The following is a 6,565-nucleotide window of genomic DNA, read 5'->3' on the forward strand; positions in this document are numbered from 1 at the left end:
CTTTACAAAATGTTTCTAAAAATATTTTAGAATTAAATGTACCTTTAAATCGATGTTACATATGTGTTTGCCTAAATTGGACATGAAATGACATTTTTGCCTTTATGCCTCGTTTGAGTAAATGTTGTTAGAAAAGCATACAAATAGGTTTCAATTGTTTATTTCTGTCTATATATGAGTTGAATGTATGCATGAGACTTTCGCTGTTGATTGAAAAAGAAAACAGATAATTAATTGCATGCGAAAATGTTGTGTGAAGTTTGGGTCACTTTGGTGACTAATTTGACATTCCAAATTCGGGTCGGACCATCCTAACCGGGTTTGGGGCGCCACTGGCTAACTAGATCATATCTCGCCAACTAGGATGAGTGGCGAGCACACATATCGGGTGACCAGGGTTTATGTGATATGCTTTATATTATGTATAACAAATATATTATTAATTATCTAATTTACCTAATTTATATTGGTGGTACAAATTTTGTTACAAATTTTCTTTACATAAATCATAAAGACATTATTACGCAATGATAATAACATACTAATAATTAGTAGTGTACAATATGGTAATAATTATTACGCAATCTCAACCAAATATCTACCTTAACTCTTTTGACAACCATTTCCCGTCATTGTTTTAGGTAAGGTGAAGTCGTCCAAAGAAATTGATGAAATCGAAAGAAAGAAATAAAACATAAAGAATGAATAGAAGCGTTATTTACGATATTGATTAATCTAGAGAAAAGTGATGAAAATTTCGAGTACAGGTTGTCTATGCAAAAAAGTTGGAAATAAATCAAAATTTAAATAAATTTATTATTTAGTTATTGAAGTATATTAATAAAGGCAAACTGCCAATAAGAAGTAAGAAAATGGACAAATTTGGCATCATATTGTAGTGGCTTTTACCCAATATTGCATGTGGTGGGGAGAGAAGGTTCGTGAATGAGAGAAAGAATACCCAATGTCTAATCCTTTTACAAACATCATTGCCTTCACTTTGTTTCTAAGAACCTTTTCTATTTCAAACTGATCTTGAAACCTTACCAGTTCTCAAAATTATAAATAAATAAATGAAAAAGAAGCTGTGGTGTCCACCATGTTTTGGTCTCTTTAGTTTTTTTGGTGTTGTTTGTCATTTTCAGACACCCTCACGAGTTGTCATGCAACTTAGCTCAAGGAAAAAAAGATAAGCAATCTTTGTTTGAAAGTGTTTGGAAAATTACATGTAACTATCAATCCTTTTTTCATATACATACATATAATGAAAGTAACATTTTACAGTGTAGAAATACCAGTAGTAAAGCAAATTAAAGCATGCATGTCCAAAAACAACCATGAGATTGGATATCTATAACTAGAGGGAGATAGAACAGTATTCGAATACTATTCTCATCATGTCAAGCAATGGAATCGGTATTATTCTCTTGTTTCTCAACTTTGTTTCATCCATTTCTGGGTTGAACCATGAAGGTCTCTCTTTGCTTTCATGGCTTTCTACTTTCAATTCTTCTTCAGCTGCTGCTTTCTTCTCTTCATGGAATCCATCCCACTCAAATCCATGCACATGGGATTACATTAAATGTAATCATGGAGGCTTCGTTACTGAAATCACAATCTCCAACATCAATCTTCATACAACCTTTCCCACTCAGATCGTCTCTTTTCAGCATCTTACTGCTCTTGTTCTTTCACGTGGGAACCTCACTGGGGAAATTCCACCTTCAATAGGGAACCTCTCATCATTGGTCACCTTGAACCTTAGTTTTAATGCTTTCTCTGGAAATATTCCAGCTCAGATTGGGATGTTGTCTGATTTGCAGTCATTGTCTCTGAATACAAATTCCTTGCACGGTGGGATTCCAAGGGAAATTGGAAACTGTTCAAAGCTTCAGCTGCTTGAACTGTTTGATAATCATCTTTCTGGGAAGATTCCAACAGAGATAGGGCAGTTGGTGGCACTGGAGATTTTCCGAGCTGGGGGAACTCAGGTATTGAAGGTGAAATCCCAACGCAGATATCGAATTGCAAACGACTAGCTTTTCTTGGGCTTGCAGACACTGGTATTTCAGGGCAAATTCCAACAAGCTTAGGGGAGCTGAAGAATCTCAAAACTCTTTCAATCTATACAAGCAAACTTAATGGTCACATCCCACCAGAAATAGGTAATTCATCAGCCTTGGAGGAGTTGTTCCTTTATGGAAACCAACTTTCTGGTGAGATTCCTGAAGAAGTGGGTTCATTGAAGAATCTGAAGAGGGTGTTACTGTGGCAAAACCAGCTGAGTGGGAGAATTCCAAACTCACTGGGGAACTGTTCAAGTTTGGTTATTATTGATATCTCATTGAATTATATAAGTGGGGAGGTTCCTTCATCTCTTGCCAATTTAGTTGCATTGGAGGAGCTACTTTGTCTGGTAACAACCTTTCTGGTGAGATACCACCTTTTATAGGCAACTTTTCAAGCCTAAAGCAACTGGAGTTAGATAACAACAGATTCTCTGGTGAGATTCCAGCCACCATTGGACAAATGAAGGAGCTTTCACAGTTCTTTGCCTGGCAAAATCAGCTTCGTGGAAGCATACCAACTGAGCTAGCCAACTGTGAGAAACTTCAACATTTGGATATATCACACAATTTCCTTACTGGTTCAGTTCCAATTCTCTGTTCAATTTGAAGAATTTGACCCAATTGTTGTTGTTATCAACAGACTTTCTGGTGAAATCCCACAAACTCTGGGAAATTGCACTAGCTTGACCCGTTTAAGGATGGGATCAAATAACTTTAGTGGTCACATTCCATCAGCAATCGGGCTTTTGCATAGTTTGAGCTATCTTGAATTATCAGAAAATCAGTTCACTGGAGAATTCCTCCTGATATTGGCAACTGCTCTCATTTAGAAATGGTAGATTTGCGTGCAAATAAGCTCCAAGGTACAATTCCAGCGTCTTTTGAATTCCTTGCTGATCTTAACATCCTGGACCTTTCAATGAACAGCATAACAGGCACCATCCCTCACACTAGGCAAGCTGACATCGTTAAACAAGATGGTAATCAGTGGAAACTCCATAACAGGTTTCATCCCTAAGTCGCTGGGAAACTGTAAGGATTTACAGTTGTTGGATATAAGCAGAAACAAGATTGCCGGTTGGATCCCGGAAGAGATCGGTCATCTCCAAGGACTCGATATACTCTTGAACTTGAGTTGGAATGCTTTAACTGGACCTATTCCAGAAAGCTTTTCAAATCTCTCAAAACTGGCCAACTTAGACCTTTCTCACAACATGCTAACTGGGAGCCTTATGGTCTTAGGTGGCCTTGACAATCTTGTTTCATTGGATGTCTCATTCAATAACTTTTCAGGTATCCTTCCTGATACTAAGTTATTCCACAATCTCCCCAGCACTGCATTTTCTGGCAATCAAGAGCTCTGCATTAACCAAACCGAGTGCGGATGGAGTGGAAGTCCCCATTCGAAAACATCAACCCGAAATCTTATCATGCGCACTCTTTTCAGTGTAACTGTAACCATTTTAGTAGTCATTGTTGCCGTGTATTTATTTATCAGAGTTCATGGAGCCAAACATGAAGGTGATTTCTTGGACTGGCATTTTACCCCCTTCCAAAAGCTAAACTTCTCTGTGAATGACATATTGACGAGTCTGTCTGATTCAAACATCATTGGAAAGGGTTGTTCTGGTGTGGTTTATCGTGTTGAGACAACCACAAAGCAGGTGGTTGCAGTGAAGAAACTATGGCCAATCAAGAACGGTGAGTTTCCGGAGAGGGATTTGTTTTCTGCAGAAGTTCAGACCCTTGGATCCATAAGGCATAAAAATATAGTGAGGCTACTGGGATGTTGTGACAATGGAAAAACCAGACTACTGTTGTTTGATTACATCAGTAATGGGAGCTTAGCTGGATTGCTACATGAGAAGAACATGTTCTTGGACTGGGATGCAAGATATAAGATCATACTTGGAGCAGCTCAAGGTTTAGCTTATCTTCACCATGACTGTATTCCACCGATAGTTCATCGTGATATCAAATCCAACAACATCTTAGTTGGTCCACAGTTTGAAGCTTTCTTGGCAGACTTTGGTCTGGCAAAGCTGATTGATGTTTCAGAGAGTCCAAGAGCCTCCAACATTATTGCAGGTTCTTATGGATATATTGCTCCAGGTGAGTACAAATATTTCAGTCTGTTAAATTATATGAAATTTTTTCCCAACTTCGGCCTTTCATGTTCTAAACCTGTTTTTTCTTCAACAAGTTCTAAGATTTTTAGATACTTAGAGATATGCTCCCTGTTCCTTCCTATATCTGTTGAATACAGTTACCAGACAGGATCACTTCATTACTTCAACGTAGCAGCTATCTTATCCTGACACTATTATGACAATTTGCAGAGTATGGATACAACATGAGGATCACAGAGAAAAGTGATGTATACAGCTTGGTGTAGTTCTCCTTGAAGTTTTAACAGGCATGGAACCAACAGACAAGAGTATTCCAGACGGCGTCCACATTATAACTTGGATCAACACTGACGTTCGTGAAAAGAGGAAAGATTACACAACAATTATGACCAGATGCTCCTCATAAGATCAAGCACACAAATCCAAGAGATGCTTCAAGTGCTGGGGGTGGCTTTCTTATGTGTCATCCGTGTCCCGAAGAACGACCCACCATGAAAGATGTAACAGCAATGTTGAAAGAGATCAGGAACGAGAATGATGATTCTGAGAAACCAAATCTTCTTTGTAAAAGAATAACAAACAACCCCAAAGCTACAGTTCAATGTTCTAGTTTCTCTAGATCATCTGAACCTCTCATTAGTTCACCTTCATAGTTTATGTGCTTTAGTTTCAATGGTATTTGCTTCTTAACAGCCATTTGTATTGGTCTGAATCCGGATAATTTGTAGCAAAAGTAAGCCTCAACTGCTACTTCATTAATCTGATATGAACTCCTTAGTATTGCTTTTTTTATTTCTTTGATGCATATAAACGAATGAAACTGAAGGCCCTGATAAGTCTTAGAAGACAACTATCGCGAGGCAATGCGACGGTTGTCCTGTAGGAACAGAAGAGGAACAATGGAACTTTATAACCGGACTGACTAACTGTTCTCTTCATCATTTTTCCCCCAAAGTAGGAACATTGACAACTGCTAAGATATGCAGGGTAACCCAACGGCATAAAGCAAGATATCTGAATGCCATCAAGCTGGTTTGCCTATATATTCCCAAATGACATGATAATATAATCTACTAGAGCTGAAATTCTTTTAAAAAAATATCACTCATTTACTGTATATTTTACAAGACCAAAATTTCATCAATTTTTTTATATATTTTTTATAAATATATTTATTGTACAAATCTATCTTTCACCAATTTATTAGTAGTAGTAGTATTCCTATCACATACATATGTGTGTGGACAAGGGCGAAACTAGACAAATTTTTTGGGGCAGAATTAAATTATGTATTTTACGACAGTAAAAATATAATTTAACCATTTTAATAACTTATATATTTATCATTTTTAAAAGATTAAATCAAAATTTTAACATATTAGAAGGGCTCAGGCCCTGCCAGCCCGTAGCTTCACCTTTGCATGTGGACATGATGTATTTAAAATAGATGTATGCATTTAAATATAACATATAATAAACAATTAATTAATAATAAGATATACAAAATTTGTATTGACTTTTAAAAAAACACTGAAGTCTAATTCAAACTTGGGCTTGTATCGTAAGTATTTTTTTCCCATCGATAAGCAAGCAACCTTTAGAAAACAACTGGAACTTCTTTCGTTGGGCTTCAAATGGGCAAAACCCAAGAATTCAGTCCCTGTTGTTAGTCTTCTTCCCTAAGCCATCATCTCTGATTTTTTTTTTTAATAAACAAACTCTCTGAAATCTTGGATCTGAATTTCTATCCTGCCAGGCTTTCGGTGAGTTTACCCTTTCTTCCTCTGCTTTGATCTTGTTTTTCATGTAAATCAAAACCCCATTTTGTTTATCTGCCTAAAAAATTCATTTCTTCTTTCTTAAGCTGCAAACGAGAAGTTCAACTCGATGATCAAGACCTTTCCTTTTTCACTAGTTTATGTTTTGGATTGTTGAATTAAATCTCCAAATTCTTGATCTTTAGTCGATAATCTGTTGAATTTCCTGTTTGGGTATGCTTTGTTTAAATCTCGAAGCTTTTCAGCTGGATTTCTGTTATCATGAATAACTATCCATTTGGGTCAAATAGCCCTAAGTCCTTCAATGCCTATCCAAGGGGTGACTTTGATATTGAATTAGGTAATATCAAAAGAACCAGAAGGTCTAAAGTTTCATCGTTTTACCTGTTAGAATGATCAAATCCTTGGCTAACAGGCTTCACTACTATTACAAGTTACACCCACTCCTTGTTTTCTTTGTTTCCTTGGCATTTGGGTCACATCCTCATAGGTCTATCTCTATATGAGCACCACTATAGGATGCTGAGAAATTATAGGAAACTTGATGAGGGGTTCAGTAATTACTATCCGTATGCCAAGCTTAAGAATC

General features: G+C 36.9%; 1 pseudogene; it reads left to right on the plus strand.

Annotated features, from left to right (window-relative positions):
• The first annotated feature begins 1,272 nt into the window (after positions 1-1,272).
• On the plus strand, positions 1,273-4,936 carry LOC121215987 (LRR receptor-like serine/threonine-protein kinase RGI2; annotated as a pseudogene).
• The last annotated feature ends 1,629 nt before the right edge of the window (positions 4,937-6,565 follow it).

Source organism: Gossypium hirsutum, chromosome A02, assembly GCF_007990345.1.
Source record: "Gossypium hirsutum isolate 1008001.06 chromosome A02, Gossypium_hirsutum_v2.1, whole genome shotgun sequence".
Taxonomy (NCBI): Eukaryota; Viridiplantae; Streptophyta; class Magnoliopsida; order Malvales; family Malvaceae; genus Gossypium; species Gossypium hirsutum.